The 19,057-nt window shown below is 39.6% G+C and overlaps 1 protein-coding gene across 4 annotated transcripts in view; it reads right to left on the bottom strand.

The window, feature by feature from the left end:
- myocd (myocardin) overlaps nucleotides 1–14,012 on the bottom strand; it is a 91,074-nt gene extending 77,062 nt beyond the window's left edge. For 3 of the 4 annotated variants that reach the window (XM_029834762.1, XM_029834774.1, XM_029834764.1), the window contains exon 1: nucleotides 13,901–14,012. The gene's annotated coding sequence lies outside the window, so the exon portion shown is untranslated. The remainder of the gene's footprint in view (nucleotides 1–13,900) is intronic. The other variant, XM_029834781.1, reaches the window with a different exon arrangement.
- Nucleotides 14,013–19,057: the final 5,045 nt, after the last annotated feature.

Genomic DNA, 19,057 nt, shown 5'->3' with positions numbered 1-19,057 from the left:
TACTGAAAACAAGGCAGCAAAAGAATTCATAGATTTTTCCATGTTCATTCATCCACACCGTTGCTCAGCCTTAACAGTTTTACTTTGGTCTTTCTCAACCCTGTTATTTTGATCTACAGCATATATGCAGAGGAATAGAGGAGAGCAGAGGACCTTTTGTCCTCTTGTGACTCTGATTAGAGGCAAATTTTGGATCTAAATATCACAAGTCTCCTGCTACAGTTTAACAAATTTATTGTTTAATGTTGTTGTTGGAGGAGGCTTACTACCTCCCTGTTATATGACTTTAGTTGACGTGTGTTTTGTGTGGAACATCTATTATGGATTATCTTTTTATTAAAAATGAAAGTATATTTATTTATTTATTTGTTTAAATGCGCTAATCAACTCCAATACAGTTTAAGCCATTTTGGTATTAATTCTCCCTGGGAGAATTAATAATTAATTTAATTGGATATCTTATTTCTCACTCCATTTTTCCACTGCTTGCTGGCACGTACAATTTAGGCAAAGCAAATGGGCTTAAATTTTAGTGAGTAAAAAGCACAATAATTAAAAACATCCTTATTTCTTACTTTTGCCGAAACTAGATAGTACTTATCATATTGATAAGTAATGTTCATTTTGTTTTTAAATATAAAAACAACCTGAAGCATTATTGCAAGGGGGATGTCACCTCATGTGGTCCATTTTAATTTATAACACAAATCTTCACTTGGCTAAGGAGAAGAATGATCTGTTGTTGTATGTGTTAGGTGGGCATAAGGTATGCTAAGAGGGACAGGTACTGTTTAAGATCAAAAAATGAAAATGGCATCTCGTGGACAGGTTGAGAATGTCAGCTGATGGATTTTCTTTAGTCACAGGCAGGCTGATAGAAAGCTGATGGTGAAAAGAAAGAATGCAAACATAATTCTGCTGTGTGAATGAAAAATGTATGTCTAAATATAACCTTTAACCTGTCACATAATATTTCCATAACAAAAAGCATAAAATATTGCAACTATATCAGTCATTTCAGTTGTATAAGGCCTGTGCTGACACAAATGTCTTTATTTGACAAAATGGGAGGGAGCACTTTTTGCTCTTTCAATACATTAATTACTTCTCAAAAGGGTTTAAAAAACTATTGGATTAAATGAAAACTATTTTAACAACATATAAATTTAAAAAAGGTGTGGGCAGAACCTTTTGAAAAGAGTCTTGAAAAGAACATATATATGGATATCTTATTTCTAAGGCTATAGACTTTGACTCACTGTTTTCTTATACATTGAGCTCTGTGTAAAATAAGACATGTAACATAATAGAATTATAATGTTGATGAAATCCAAATATGATGTAACATGATGATAAAATCTAAAGTTAAAATAAATTAAAGACAGTTGATCTATAAGTTATCACATTGAAATTACCACAGTAGCTACAAGAAAAGGAAGTATGGATGAAAACAATGCTTTGCTTTCACCCTCTCCTCTGACACTTGACAAAACATATAACTTCCTCATCACGGTATGCAGCTGGTGTCAAACAAGTGCTGGTCAATTACCAGTGTTCTTTGCAGGGACGGTGATCAACCATGACAATACCCACAGAAGTTCCAGGTAGCATTCAACAGGAAACATCACCTCAGCCAATTACCCATGAGCTCATTTGTTGCCAAAACAGCCATTAATCCGAACAGTGGGCAAATGCGGGGTTAGCATAACTTCCAAAACGGCTCACCCTGAGTCCTGTCACCCTGAAGGTATGTGATATAGCAAACACATGAATAAATCATCTGCCATAGTATAAGGAGGCTTTGTTTGCATCAATGAACTGTATAGTCTTTGACTATTGAAGAAATTCCAATTTTGTGCAATTAATATTTAAAACAAACAAACTATACTCTCAGGTAAAGATAGATTCTTCCATCATGAAATTAGACCAGTATCCCTATTATTCCAAAGGATAATAACAGAACATTGGGAGCAAATACAGACCCATAACACTTTTAATGTGGATTAAAAATCTTTAATTTATAGCTAGGAGATCAGAGACATACATGCAGGATCTGATTGATGAGGGCTTTTCAGGGCTTATCAAAGAAAGGCAAGATAATAGTAGGAGTTTACATGTTATAGAAAATATCCAGAGGTGAGGAGAAAAGTCGAATTCTGGTAAGCACAGATGATTCAAAAAAACACTTTTGACATTGTAAATTATAATTAAGCATTTTGATTCAATTAACAATGTTAATTTTATAAATCAATGTATCAGTTGTTACAATCTTTTAAGTGTATTAGATCATTGTATCAGAAACCAAGGACATGAATCAAAATAAATGGCAGTTTGACAAAAGAATTGAGTCTGGAAAATATTTTGTTTGTTGGCGTTTGATTCCAGGTTTATAACGGGGGCTGTTGATAAAGCAATGGGTGAACAAAAAAATTACAGCAATATGCACAAAGGTGGGTGAGCATTGTCAAAGAAATATTTATAATTGAGAAAGTCACGGACAACTTGGGTTTGCAAGAAATACAATTTGTAGTTGCAAAAATTGTTTAAATTCAGGAGGACACCACAGGCTTCACTAAATACTAAGGGCATTGATATGAGGATGAACATCATGATGAATGATATAAATTTGTTTTGCCCTGTATTTTTTTAACTTGTTCCAACCTTTGTGGAGATACTAAGTTTAAAGTGCATTAAATGTAAATAATTTTAAATACATACACTTGGAGTAGCATGAAAAACTGCAAGGAAAGGTACATTTATATGTATACAAACAAGATTCATATCAGTTCTTCCTGAACTCTACAAAGTTCAGGGGAAAAGGGAGACTGAAAAAATGATTTAAAAAATGATTTGAAAAAAGTTGAAAGGTTTATTTTTCCTGGCTCTATTAGAATATTACCTTTCTGAGACTTCAAATCAATGTTGCATTATACTGTACATATATTCATCCACAAAACCAAACAAAATGGGGTGTCAGAAGTAGCAAAAAATGAAAATACCATTGTACTGTGAAACTAAGTAAAGGTAGAAGTAAAATGAGAAATGACAAAGGCTTATACATACAATTGAGCAATTTACATGAGTGAAACCAGACTTTTTGAAACTTCATTCTGCATGTCAGTATATAGAAGTAAAGGAAAGATGATTGAAACACAAAACTTGCTTGCAGACACACTTATCCTGTCATCTGACTCTAATCAAATTATCTCTGAATAAATAAAAAATGACAGATTTTCATTTGCCATCACATCTTGATTCCAAAAATATCTGTCTAATTTAGATTTTCCTCCTGAAATGGAGCTTGAGTACAATGGTTAATTATATGGAACACATTATAGTAAATATTAAATTGTATTATTGTATGTATTTTATTTCAAAAAGAAGAGCTGTTCAGTGGATGTAACAACAATCTAGGACTTAGCTAATAACCATAAAATAATTCTCAAAAATCTGCCAAAATGTTCCCTTATATTTTTTAATAGTAACATGCATTTTTTTTAAAAATGTTGGTTTTTTTCCCTCTGTTTGTCATATTTCATGAAATGTATTACATTCAATTTTAAAGATTGCATGCTATATTTCCAACAATATTTTTTCAAAGCAAAGCAGGAGCACTGAAATTCAAGTAAATTGGAAAAAACATCCAAGGATATTAAATTTCCCCTGGTCCTACCCTGACTGAAATGTAAACATATAAACTAGACTTTGGCTTGACTCCTGATCACTACATGTCCACCTGGTCCTTCACTGCTCATCCAGCCAAAGCACAGAAGTTTAGATGAAAGGCCTCTCTAAATGTCCACACCACCTTCCCTTAAACAAAGTTAAATTGCGAGTTTATGCTGTATTGTGGTGTCCACCAAACAAACATCGCTGCCGCACTGTTGATTTGCTAAACAAGCAGATAAATGTTTGTTTACTCTGACTCACCACTAAGGAATGCAAGCAGTGTGAGATGCTGTTGAGCTTTGGTTTTTCGTCTCTGAGTGCAACTGTGAACATAGACAAATACTGTATGTAACTGGCTGCATATGAACCTGTATACACTGTTATGTAAGCACTGGTGCACACTGTGTGTCAACTGTCTGAAAATCAATTTAGCATAGTAAATATAAAACGGTGAGATGTTTATGCAAATGTAATTATCAAAGTAATGGGCTCTCAAATCACCAAATATTGATTGTGAACATCTGTCAGATGTGTGAGATCATAACATTCTTGAGGAAAGGTTGAATTACACAGCCCTAGTCTAATCAGGCACGGTCAGCAATGTTCTGTCAAGTCAAAGACAAATAACAAAAGTAATCGTAAATATCAGCTTGTTGCAGACAATTTGATTAATAAGATCAGTGGCTAAACTCAGGTTAATGCATATCTAATTTAAATTCATTCGGTAGACACTATATCCTACGGTAAGTGTACATAAATGCAGCATACATGATGAATAACTAACTGTGACCAGATGTTGTGCTTTGTAAAACTATAGTCACATACAAGTGAACTGACTCAAATGACACTATCGTCACATTAATCTACTATTGACAAGAAAAAAAAGTCAGTCATTTAATCATTATGATAAATATGGTTTTAGTCGTTGTTCAAGTGACTGCAGCCAATGATAGCCATATTCTAAAGAAACAACTGAAGGTCCATTAAACTGTATTTTTCACTTTTCATGAATTGAGTGCAATTCTTCCCTGACATCTGTGTTTAGAAATTTCATGTGTTCAGTTGTATGTTTTATGTTCAACTCTTGTTCAACCTTAGGCCAGACACGTGAAATTAGTCCACTGTCACTAGTTCTATTGTTTCTTATGAGGTCATATAAAAATTATTTTAAAAATGTAGTTATTTTCTGAAAGAACTAAATCATTTTTACTTAGTGTGTGCCATGCAATGGACTCACAACCTGCCCAAGGTGTAGTCTTTTTTTTAAATCTTGGAAAAGGACAGGGATCCTCCACAATCCTGATTTTAATAAATAGCAGTTTACAAGTAATGACATGAGACTGCACGATGGTGTAATATGGATAGCATTATTGCCTCACAGCAAGAAGGCCTAGTTTGATTCCCTCTGTATCTCCATGTTCTCCTTTTGTCAGCATAGTTTATCTCTAGATTTTTCCCACAGTCTAAAGCAATACATCTTGGGATCAAGAAATGAAAGATTCTAAATCTACCTTAGGTGTGATTGCAGGGCTAGGCTCCAGACCCTCCTTTAACACTGTTACTTGATAGGACGATGGATGGATGGATGGATGGATGGATGGATGGATGGATGGATGGATGGATGGATGGATGGATGATGTACACAAACATATGGAACACCAGATTTACAGGTGTCTGTGTAGATTTTTTACAGGTGGCCTGCTGGTGGTCTGCTGAGAAAGCTACAAGGATCCAAACAGTGTTCCTGTCTTTCACTCTGGAAGGTGAGTATTACGTCACTTCCTGTCTCCTTTATCGTTCGTTGGTTGCATTGTGCACGGGGTGCCGTATTCACTTAATATTGAACACTTGGTGTGTTGTATTCACTTAATATTGAACACTTGGTGTGTTGTATTCACTTTACTTAAAATTTTGAACACTTGGGACATTCTAGTCACCTGATATCAACAGTGAGAAACAACCCATATTAAACAAATACAGAGCTTCGCCGATTACTAGCATTAGCATGGCCTCACCGTCTGTTTCACCCGCTGTCTTTGTCTGTTCAGCGTGCGAAATTTAGTTACTCCTCTGCCTCCCTTAGTGAAGGGAATAGGTGCAGAAAGTGTCGTTTATTTATGGCTATGGAGGCGAGACTTAGTGAGCTTGAGACGCGGTTCCGCAGCTTGGAGTTAGCTGGAGTTGCGTCAAGTAGCCAGGGTAAGCTAGCTGCTGCGGAGCCGCCTAGCGTAGCTACAGCTAGCGGTCCCCCGGCAGCAGCCGGCTAGCCAGGGCAGCAGGGTGACGGTTCGTAGGAAGCGTAGCCCAAAACAAAGGCACACGGTGCACCACCAACCGCTTCCCGTGGCTAACCGCTTTTCCCCACTCGGCAACACACCCGCTGAGAAACCGACCCTGGTAATTGGCGACTCTGTTTTGCGCCACGTGAAGCCGACTCCAGCGACCATAGTTAGGTGCATTCCGGGGGCCAGAGCGGGCGACATAGAAGCAAATTTATGGCTGCTGGCGAGAAGTAATCGTAAATTTGGTAAAGTTATTATTCACGTCGGAGCCAACGACACCCGGCTTCGTCAGTCGGAGGTCACCAAAATTAACTTGGAGTCGGTGTGTAACTACGCAAAAACGATGTCGGACTCCGTAGCATTCTCTGGTCCCCTCCCCAATCTGGCCAGCGATGAAATGTTTAGCCGCATGTCGTTGCTTCGACGCTGGCTGTCACGGTGGTGCCCCGAAAACCAGGTGGCCTTTATAGACAATTGGAGCACCTTTTGGGGAAAACCTGGTCTGATTAAGAGAGACGGTGTCCATCCCACAAGAGATGGTGCTTCTCTCATTTCTAGTAATCTGGCTAATTATTTTAGACCCAAAGTGACCTGACAACCCAGGGTCCAGACCAGGATGCGGAGTTGTAGTCTTACACACCTCTCTGCTGCTTCCTTAGAACCCTCATCCACCAACAATAACATATTTAACACTATAGAGGTAGTCTCTGTTCCACGGTTAAAAGTTCACCAAGCACAGAGCAGGGGAGCGGTCAATCACCATAATCTTATTAAAATTAATACTAAAGCACAAGTTCGAGAAACTAATATCACAATTAAGTGTGGACTGTTAAATATTAGATCTCTTTTGTGTAAATCCCTGTTAGTACACGACCTGATAGCGGATCATCACATTGATTTATTTTGTCTTACTGAGACCTGGCTTCAGGAGGAGGAGTATGTTAGCTTAAATGAATCTACTCCTCCTACCCATCTTAATTATCATATTCCACGTGTTACTGGTCGAGGAGGGGGAGTGGCATCAATCTATCACTCCAAGTTATTAATTAATCCCAGACCAAAACATGGCTTCAGTTCATTTGAAAGCCTGACTCTTGGCATCACTCATCTGAACTGGAGGACAGAAAAGCCACTTCTGTTTGTAGTTGTATATCGGCCCCCTGCTGGTCCACATTCAGAGTTCCTGTCTGAGTTCTCTGATTTCTTATCTGACTTGGTCCTTAGAACGGACAAAGTCATTATCATTGGAGACTTTAATATCCATATGGACGTTATAAATGACAGCTTTAGAAATGGCTTCATTTCATTACTTGAGTCAGTTGGTTTCCTCTAGCAGATAAACCAACCAACTCATAGCTTTAACCACACCCTAGATCTAGTCCTGATTTATGGTGTTGAGGTAGAACATGTGTCAGTGTTCCTTCAGAACCCAGTCCTGTCAGACCATTCTTTGATCACTTTTACATTTATGATTAAGGATTCTTCTATCCTCAGAGCACAGTCTTACTATAGCAGATGTCTTTCAGATAATGCTGTAGCTAAGTTTAAGGAAGCGATCCCTGTGCTGATCCCAGGACCACCGTGTGTTTCCCCAAGGATAAATCACTATAATCTTAGCCCTGCTGAGGTTGACTCTGTTGCTGAAGGTACAGCAACCTCACTGAGAATCACACTTGATTCTGTTGCCCCCCTGAAAAAGAAAATAGTAAATCAGAGGAGGTGTGCCCCCTGGTATAATTCACATATTAGGACCCTCAGGCAGAAAGTGTTCCCTTCGTGGTGAAGACTTCATGAGCTTCTTCACTGATAAAGTTCTAGCTATCAGAGAGAAAGCTAACCAGGCTATCCCAACAACTGGACCATCACCAGATGTGCCGACTGTGGGAACATACAGGTTCTCCAACGAGCCCTTAAACTCCTTCAGCCCTATATATTTTTCTGAGGCGTCATCGCTAATTCAGAAATCCAAGACCACCACGTGTCAACACCTGTTGAAGGATGTTCTACCACTGATAGGCAGTTCTATCCTGGACCAGATAATTGGTTCTTTAGTGTCAGGTCATGTACCCCGGTCCTACAAGGTGGCAGTGATTAAGCCGTTGCTTAAAAAACCATCACTGGATCCTGATGTCTTAGCAAATTATAGGCCAATATCCAACCTTCCTTTTATCTCAAAAGTTCTAGAGAAGGTGGTGGTGACTCAGTTACTGGCGCACCTGCAGAGGAACAGCCTGTTTGAGATGTTTCAGTCAGGCTTTAGAGCTCATCACAGCACAGAAACAGCACTTCTTAAAGTCACTAATGATCTTCTCATAGCTTCAGATCATGGACTGGTCTCTATACTGGTTCTGCTGGATCTCAGTGCTGCTTTTGATACAGTTGATCACAGCATCCTGTTACATAGACTGGAACATGTGATTGGGATTAAAGGGACAGCACTAGACTGGTTTAGATCATATCTATCTTACAGATACCAGTTTGCTCATGTCCATGGTGTTCCCTCCTCATACAGTAGGGTTAGCCATGGAGTTCCTCAAGGTTCTGTACTTGGACCAATCCTCTTCACCTTGTACATGCTTCCCTTAGGGAACATTATTCGGCAGGATCTGCAGGCAGGGGCGGGCCGGACTCTGATGAGCGCTGAGCCTCTGGCGCACCTGCAGCTCATCACCTTAACTCGGCGGCTAGTTAAGCTCTCCTCTTTGCCTCCGGTGCCGAATTGTTGTCTTCGCTGCAGCGTCTAGCTGTGACCCTATGATACCTCCAGTTTTCGCCTCGAGTTTTCCCGTGCCCGTTTCTAGTGCTGTGACCTGTACCAGTGCCTCGTAACTGCTTTACTTTTGAACTTTTCTCAACGGTTTTTGTCCCCTTTGTGGTGATTATTAGTTCGAAGTTTTCGTTGTTACTTTGCTAAGAGTTTATGTTGCTACTTTGATTCCTTTGTGCTTGGCCCTGCATTTTGTTATCAATAAAGAACCTTTTTACTTTTACTCTGCATCTGGGTCCTGGTCTCCTTGACTGTCCTTAACACATGCACTACAAACATATACTAGTTTGCTCATAACTATAAAACAATACCTTCTGCCTGACTCAAAAATCTTATGCCTGGTACAAGCAGTGTGATTGTGAGGCCATCCCAGAGGAGAGACAACAGATATGGCTTGGCAGATATGACTTACATTGCACAGTGTGAGAACAGAGACTGTGTCAGACAGCCTGTGTTGAAAGACTGACACCATCAAGACGTGACTGCTGCTACGATTCGCTTATTAACTAACCAATAGTTTGCTAATCAGTGGTTATCATGTCATCTGCAAACATCCATCTCATTGTGCATCTAAGAATGCTAAAATTGCAGTGCAACAATGGACAAAGGTCTCCCAGGTACCTTGTGTGCTTTTATAAAGAAAGAGAACCCAGTGTTGATATGTAGAGTTAGACATGGGCTATCTTTGTGTCCTACCGTTTTCATCACTCATGTGCTATATTATGATTCTCAGCAGCCATACCTGCATTGATGCAGGACTCAAAGACACAGGACACTGGATAATCTCTAGTTTGATGTTACTGCTCACTCTCTTTTATGATACTAAGTCCATAAAAGTCCAGTAACAATCCATTATGGCTCCCTTTGACTTAGCAGTTTGGCTGTTGATCATGGGGATTATTCTCTTTTTATCCTTGTCTTTTTACTTGGCTGAGTAGGTGGCATTTTCTCATCTATACGCTCCACGCGTTGCTTCATGTGAGACATGTAACGCTAACAGTAACAGATAGGGTTGCTAAGTCAGCAGAAAGGTAGAGGTCTAATCACTTCTAACAGGTATCAGTACAATAATGCTACTGTGTTACACTTTGTGTGATGGGACTCCTGCTTTACATGGGGCTGTGAAATTCATTTTAATTTGAATTTACACAATATATTTCCACCATGATAGGCATATGCTCACATTGGCGAATATTTTCATTAGATAAGAACACACAAGACAGAAACTCTCATAAAACCATGTAGGCTGACGAAAGAGCAATTATTTTTCAAGACAGATGTTTTGCATCTGGGTTCGACTTCTGTGTACACTAAACACGCTAACTATTATCGAACTCACCCATGTCTTACGATGGGATTAAACATCTTCATAAATGCATTGGTCAGGTTTCACAAGGCAAAAAAATGTTGGATGTGTGTGCTGTTTCAGGTTCCTGGAAGTCTAAGTTGACCCAATGGCAAAATTTATGTGCAACAATTGAAGTAAGATTGTAATTAAACATGCAGATAGCATTAACATTAATTAAGATAAATATAAGAGCATAAATCAACAAGGCCTGGGATGTACTCCATCAGCAGCAATGTTGCACACAGACTCCTTCGGAAATGTGCACATTTCCCATTATGATATTCTTAGATGTGGGAACATATGCAAAAAACGAGTCTTTCTAAAGTGAATTAGCTATTTACCGCGACCTAAAAAAAAGTAAGCAATGACATTGTTTAGTTTCTAGAACACTGACACAATTCAACTAAATTCTCAAGTCCTTCACAACAAAAGGAAAATTTTCTTGTTTGCAATAGCTGCCTAAATTTTTATTTCATATTTGTCTTGACACTGCATACATACTGAAACATAAAAAAGCATCAACAGCCTGCTTTGTAATCATAAGACCAAACCATTATATCTATGATTGTAGATTCAGATTAAGCTGTCAGGTATTTACCAAACTTCTGAGCATTATTTTCTTTATTGTAAAAGAAACAAAACATCAACTCATGTGTGTGTGGGTGTGTGAGTGATGATAGACCATAAGACCACTTTTTCTGCTGAAATGTATTTGGAGGTGAAGTGTTGTTTTGTTTCTGCTCAAATGTCTGACATTTCAATAAAACTATTTAAAATTGGCATATTTTGTTATAAAAATGTAAGAGTGACTGCCCTCTGTGGGTTGAAACAAAACTATTGCAATCTCTTTTGCCATTAGCTGAGAGGGAGGCCGGTTTTTAGACGCAGCTTTCGTCACAAACCACCACTGTTTGACCTCCCCTCTGCAATCTGTGGCGAGTAGGTAGGATTGACACAATTGCTGCCGTAATGGCTCAAACTCATTTGAATTCATCCCCTCAAAAAAAAAATACAACCTGAAAAGTTAATTTAAACTGTATATACTTTAAAATGTACCACATTGTGTATATATATATATATATATATATATATATATATATATATATATATATATATATATATATATATATATATATATATATATATATATCGCGGGGGGGCTGGAGCCTATCCCAGCACAACGGGCGGAGGCAGGGTACACCCTGGACTGGACGCCAGTCAATCGCAGGGCTAACACATATACACAGACAACCATTCACTCTCACACTCACGGGCAATTTAGAGTTTCCAATTAGCCTAATCCCCAATCATGCATGTCTTTGGACTGTGGGAGGAAGCTGGAGTACCCGGAGAGAACCCACGCAAGCACAGGGAGAACATGCAAACTCCACACAGAAAGTCCCCAGCCTCAGTCCCAACCGGGGATCGAACCCGGGGCCTTCTTGCTGTGAGGCAACAGTGCTAACCACCACACACACATATACATATATATATATATATATGTATGTATATATATACATATACGTATATATATATATATATATATATATATGTATGTATATATATATATATATATATATATATACATACACATATATATACACACATATATATATATATACACATATATACGTATATATATATATATATATATATATACACATATACGTATATATATATATATATACACACATATATATATATATATATATATATATATATATATATACACATATATATATACGTATATGTATATACACATATATATATATACACACACACGTGTATATATATATATATATATACACACATACACACACATATATATGTATGTATACATATATATATGTATGTAAAAAAGTTGGTTTAGAAAGAATAAAAGTAACAACTAAAAATGATTAGAAAGAAACAAAAACCTAACAAATAAAATGCAGTAAAATTGGAATAAAAGACAAACAAGCGGAAAGATCACACAACTCCCAAAGAATGAAATGAATTTGTTCTTCTGCTATTTTTGCCTACTTTTGGGGGATGACGAGGGATAGCTGTTCAGCTGACCCAAGAGATTGTGAGGGAGTGTAGATATTAACGAGGTCAGAAATGTATTTTGGGGCTGATTTGTTTTATGCTTTAAAAACAAACATTACAATTTTAAGATTAATTCTAAAATGGACTTGGAGCCAGCGAAGGGAAGCTTGAAAGAGCAGCTCTTCGCGCACCTGGGATATCTGTTCCAATGTAGATTTCTGTCTGAATTTTTCAGCACTCCCTCCCCACATTCCAGAGCCTCATCACCTTCATTTCTTGGATTTTAAATAAGCTCTTTGAAGACTAGTTCCTGCTTCATGTCTGTATTTTGGGGACCGAGTAAAAGCTAAAAGTTTCTGACCATGTAAACAATAAAGGTAAAACACAACGGCAAACCACATTATCTGAGGCCATGTCTTCACATATACAGGTGCATGTGGCTATTTTGGGAAATTGCAATAAAAGTTTGTGTACCATGACTATCAAAAATGACTTCATGATTAACATAATCCTAGTCATAATAGAATTAGATTCAGCAGCAGACTCCTGCAGGCTCGCTGCTCTAAGGAACGGTACAAGAAGTCATTCCTGCCGTCTGCCATCAAACTGTATAACTCATCCTAACCCAGCCAATAACAATAATTGTGTAATGTTTATGTTTATAATGTATATATATATATATATATATATATATATATATATATATATATACATACACACAGTGTATATACACTGTATATATATATATGCTTATAACGTTCTAATCTTATCTGTATTTATTTATTCTGTTTCTATACTTTGTATAGGTTGCTACTACAATTAAATTTCCTCACGGGTGTGAATAAAGTACATCTTAATCTTAACGTGAGCTCGGAATGGTATGTCAAAATCACCAAGTATGTACATTTCAAAAAGTGAGGAGCTGTGAAGCCAAGTACCGGGCTTAAATCAAGTGTCAATTCAACATTTATGTCCTGTGTAGAGTCCACTGTAGGAGGACAAAACACAGGGTTAATTCCTATAAATAGACCATATTCGGTCAAACTTTATCTTTGAAGTAACACACTGCTTGTGCTTCCTCAATGCATCATGTTTTAGATATCAGTTACACAATAGTATTGGCCCATTTCCCTTCCCCCACATGTCGGCAGCTATGACCTGCAAAAGGCCCAGAGTGAGAAGTCTGTTATCATGGAAAATTCACATGGATAAAGTTTTTGGGATAGTTAAGCTTGTGGACCAGAGAAATGTCCTTGCAGAGAACTTTTAAAACTCCAAAAGTTAACCATGTCATTGCGCTATAGTGAGATATGTCTCACTATAGTGCTCATACGGCTCAAAAGCTGCCAAAAAATATATATAAATATGTAGCAGCCTTAGCTCACACTGCTGCAGCACAGCCATGTTATTAATGAAAGAGACCAGATTGTTTGGATATCATATCCCTATGATAATTAAATCCAAATGTTTTGTAATGAAAGCTTACCCAGTACATGACTGTTGGCTGTATCACAGATTAATTGATTAAGTGTATGTAAATAAACAAATAACATGGTTTGTACATGACTATGGGCAAACTCTACCCTCTGTTTTCTGTCACCCCATTGAGGCAAATTATCCTCTTAAGATGTAACAGCACCCTCAGAAACTAGTATTTATGATAATAAATATAATGATTGATCTTAGACCATTTAATTGGTGTTTAAAGCTCCAAAACTCAACATCGGCTTCATAGCTTCACTCCCTAAATGCTTCTCAGGCAGCTGCTTTCCAGAAACACATTGTAATAATTAGTGCATAACTCACCTCACATGATCATGTAGGCATTTTTCTGAACAGCACTCAACCAGCTGGATCTTCTCTCATGCAGTAACCTGCCCTCACAGGCTCTCTTTAACAAGTGTGAGGCATGCAGAATGAGCTGCCACCACACTACATTTGCATAAAGCACATCTGACAGCAACTTCCTTCATGTTACTGTCATTATCAATGGAAATAGATATGTCTCTTGGTATACTGCTAATGATACCCAAAGGAATGATAGCAGCACAGTCAAGTTGGGGTTAAAGAATTTGATCCATCAGAGCCTCAGTGCTGTGGAACTGTTCAACGTTACAAGACCTGACTAAACATCTTAAATAAGTTCAGACAGGTGAAAAACGTTAAACAATGGTTAATTCAATCTAGGTTACATTATGCATCAGGTGATTCAAGCAAAATATTGCAGTGTCCTTGCCAAAAACTGTTATAATGTGCAAAAACTGGTAAAATGCTGGGCACCATTGACATATAGACGAGGTAATGTGGCACCGAAAGAAAAGAGGAAGAAGCTTTTATTACAGTGGATGGGAGGACATCTTGTAATAAGTCAGTGAAGGAAAACTGAATACAAAGGTCTGTAGATTATCTCAGAACAATTTTCCCCCTAGCAAGCTACTCTATGACAGCCATGAATACTGACAGATAAGATTTGATACATAAAACCCAAAAAAGTGAATTGTTGAACTAATTATGTCAGGCTGTATTTAGAATTCAGACAGTCTAAAAAAAAAGGTCAGTATTATTAAAGGTCAGTAGTACTTAATGACAGCATGATATTAGTGTACAGTCAGAATTGGGTTAACATGTTATATTTTAAGCATATTTGACAGCTGCGACAGGTATGGTATGGACCCAAGTGCAGTACAAAACAGGCAATGAACTGATGATCAGTTAACAGGTTTATTAACTGCAATCTGGCACACAAAAAACAGTTCGAGGGTGGGGCAGTGGACTTGGTCGAGGCAGGCAAAAGTTCAGTAACCGGGAGGCAGGCAGAATCAGGCAAACAATCCAGAGGGAGACTGGCTGAGCTCGTGGTCAAAACAGAAGACAGAGTTAATTTACTGGGGGTCAGGCAGAACAGGCAGGTCGTACACAGGCAGGGTCGAGACCGGGAAGACAGGCAGGTAAACGCTGGAAAGTCTTGCATTACAGAGAACAATCTGGCACTGAGTGAGTGTGAGGCTGGAGAATATAGGCTGTGTCCGAAACCACCCCCTATACCCTACATAGTGCACTCAATCGTGTGGACGCCATTTTGAAATAGTGTCCGAATTCTTAGCGAGCATCGCGAGTGCACTCAATGTATCCCACAATGCACTGCAAAAAGTAGTGTACAACCGATGCACCCGAACTTGGTAATATATCCCATCAGCCTTTACGGTATCACGTGGTAATCTGTCGATGGCGGGTAAACGAGCAGTAATGACGTACAAATGTATGTAATATTATGTTATTATTATTATATGCTATTTGTTTCACATATCTTACTACAGCGTAAAATTCTTTCACTTTAGTGGAACATTGCTGCTGTTTTTTGCCTTTATTTATTTATATGCGACTATAAGCATCTTATTAGATTACGTCACCGGAAATGTCACCGGACACTAATTATTTGAGATAATAAGGAAGTGTTATGTTATTGTTATTGACATTAATATTTTAATCTATTATTATTATATAAAGATTATAATAGGGTAAAATATTGCATTTTCAAAGAAACGATCGCTGAATGTGTTTGGGTATGTTTCGGATGGGTTAGAATAATTAAATGGACCTGGCCACTTTTCCTGGGGAACGATTCGTTATTATTATGCGACAACATTACGTCATTTTACGTGGGCCGTAGGGTCCGTAAGCTAATTTTGAATTGAGTGCGCTACGTAGTTCACTCAATCCATGTCCCCCATGTAGTGAGTAGTGAATAGGGAACGAGTGTGTGGTTTCGGACACAGCCATATACTGGTAGGTGAGCTGATAGATGAGTGAGAGCAGGTGTGTGATCAGTGACCGAGAGCAGGTGTGTGATCAGTGACTGAGAGCAGGTGTGTGATCAGTGACTGAGAGCAGGTGTGGTGATCAGAGGGTGTGGTGTGAGCAGGGCAGTGGAAAAGTACTGAGTCCATGGGCTGGAGCAGAGTGTGACAACAGCAGGTTAAGGTTCGTCACACATCAAGGTGATGGACAAAGAGTGAGCTTTGTGCTGACTGCAGCACATGCGACTACACAGACTGTGGAACGAATGATTGCCTGGGTGTAGTTCATGCTGCTGTGCTTCTGATTATCTTCGATGCCCCAGGTGAGTGCTGCTGCCAAAGGACTTCCAGGGACCTCAGGTCTGATCCAGTAAGTTTGCTTCAGTTACAGAATCCAACAGGGCCACTACATGGAGCACATCACCCTCCCAGCAGACAGATTCTGCCACCTGGAAGCAAGTCTTTGGGGAAGAGTTCGGATCAGGTGTCTTACTCACAAGTGTCCCCTTACTCGCTGGTGAGCCTGGAAAGTTACCAGGGACTGAAGATTCATGGGCGGATCGCGGGCAGCTACCTCAGCCTTCACCTGGTTGTTGAGTCCCTTAATGAACTCCTCCTGCAGTGCCACCTCATTCTGGCCTGTGTCCGCAGTGAAGGTCCAAACTCCACCAAGTAATCCACTACTAACCTGGACTCCTGTCGAAGTCCTATCAACCAACATGAGGTGGTTATAGTGTAACTAGGGTTGTCGAAATCCGATTTGAAAACGGCCACAAATTCTTTAAAAGCCAGTAATCCAATGGAATGACTGAAATTCACAGCCTCTGCCCAACCAAATGTTCTGTCGTGGAGAAGGCTCACAATGTAACTGATCTTAGCCACGTCATAGGCATCTCATAGGGCTCTTAATTGAAAAACCAGGTCACACTGTAAAAAAAAACAAAAAAACAAAACAGCACTTGTCCTGCTCACCAGGAAAAGTCTCTGTGCATGGGATTCTAACATCACCTACCGCCAAGTAGAAATTAGGTGGGTGGTGGGGAGAGATCCTGACGAGAGAAGATGATACATCTCAGTCACCTGGTTCAATCTTTATTTAAATCAAATCAATCTTTATTTATATAGCGTCTTATACAATCAAAATTGTTTCAATGCGCTTTCCAGAATCCCAGGGCCTGACCCCAGACAAGCAACAGTGGCAAGGAAAAACTCCCCTTTAACAGGAAGAAACCTTGAGCAGGACCAGGCTCATGTAGGGGGACCCTCCTGCTGATGGCCGGCTGGGTAAAGAGAGAGGAGAAGGGGGAGGACAGGTAGAAGATAGGATAGGTAGGAGAGGAAAGGAGAGGAGAGGGGAGGGGTAGAGGAGAGGAGAAGTAGAGTGAAGGGGAGGTAGAGGAGAGGAGAAGGAGGAGGAGGGGAAAGAAGAGAGGAAGGGAGAGGAGAGGGAGAGGAAAAGGAGAAGGAGGGGGAGAGGAGAGGAGAGGAGAGGACAGGGGAGGAGAGGCACAGAGCACAGAAACACAGACAAAAAATATGATATACAATCACTTCAGCGGGGCCGGAGGTCATTATGCAGCTCCGAGGGCGGCGATACCTGTAAATAAATAGATGGGGGGGGGGGGGCAGAAAAACTACACAAGAACTAGTCTGCTTGATGAGGAGAGGAAAGGAGAGGAGAGGAGAGGAAACCATGACCCAGTGGAGTGACAGAGGCCTGTCAGGTGATCATGTTTCCGGACCCGGCAGCCTTGGCCTATAACAGCATAACTAAGATGTGACCTAACGATTAGACGACCCCCTAAGTATGATAATTTGTCTGTCTATGATAGTAACTGGAACTACTGAATTAGTAACAATAAGCTTTTTCAAAGAGGTAGGTTTTGAGTCTGATCTTAAAAGTAGCGATGGAGTCAGCCTCCCGTACCTGGACAGGGAGCTGGTTCCATAGCAGGGGGGCCTGGTAGCTAAATGCTCGGCCCCCCATTCTACTCCTAGAAACTCTGGGAACCACAAGTAGACCAGCATTCTGAGAGCGGAGCGGTCTATTGGGCTGATAAGGTATCACTAGCTCCTCCAGGTAGGATGGAGCTAGGCCTCTGAGGACCTTGTAGGTCAAAAGAAGGGTTTTAAAAATGATTCTAAATTTAACGGGCAGCCAATGAAGCGACATCAGTCAGAACTCTGGCTGCAGCATTTTGGATCAACTGGAGGCTTCTTAAAGAGTTGTTTGGACACCCTGATAATAAAAAGTTACAGTAGTCCAGCCTGGAAGTAACAAATGCATGGACTAACTTTTCAGCATCATGGTTGGTCAGCAGCTTCCTGATCTTTGTGATGTTCCTCAAGTGAAAAAAGGCACTTCTAGAGACTAATTTAATGTGTGAGTTGAAGGAGAGATTTTGATCAAAAGTTACTCCTAGATTCCTCACAGAGAGACTAGATGTTAATGAGATACCATCTGATCAACTGTATCAAAAGCAGCACTGAGATCCAGCAGAACCAGTATAGAGACCAGTCCATGATCTGAAGCTATGAGAAGATCATTAGTGACTTTAAGAAGTGCTGTTTCTGTGCTGTGATGAGCTCTAAAGCCTGACTGAAACATCTCAAACAGGCTGTTCCTCTGCAGGTGCTCCAGTAACTGAGTAACCACCACCTTCTCTAGAACTTTTGAGATAAAAGGAAGGTTGGATATTGGCCTATAATTTGCTAAGACATCAGGATCCAGTGATGGTTTTTTAAGCAACGGCTTAATCACTGCCACCTTGTAGGACCGGGGTACATAACCTGACACTAAAGAACCATTGATCTGGTCCAGGATAGAACTGCCTATCAGTGGTAGAACATCCTTCAACAGGTGTGTTGGGATGGGATCTAAAAGACACGTGGTGGTCTTGGATTTCTGAATTAGCGATGACGCCTCAGAAAAATATATAGGGCTGAAGGAGTTTAAGGGCTCGTTGGAGAACTTGTATGTTCCCACAGTCGGCACATCTGGTGATGGTCCAGTTGTTGGGATAGCCTGGTTAGCTTTCTCTCTGATAGCTAGAACTTTATCAGTGAAGAAGCTCATGAAGTCTTCACCACGAAGGGAAGAAGGGATACGTGGATCTAAAACACTGTGACTCTGAGTTAATTTGGCCACAGTGCTGAAAAGAAACCT

The sequence above is a fragment of the Takifugu rubripes genome, chromosome 1, assembly GCF_901000725.2.
Source record: "Takifugu rubripes chromosome 1, fTakRub1.2, whole genome shotgun sequence".
NCBI classification, from domain to species: domain Eukaryota; kingdom Metazoa; phylum Chordata; class Actinopteri; order Tetraodontiformes; family Tetraodontidae; genus Takifugu; species Takifugu rubripes.
The sequence above is the reverse complement of the archived record's forward strand: the minus strand, read 5'-3'. Positions and strand labels throughout refer to the sequence as shown.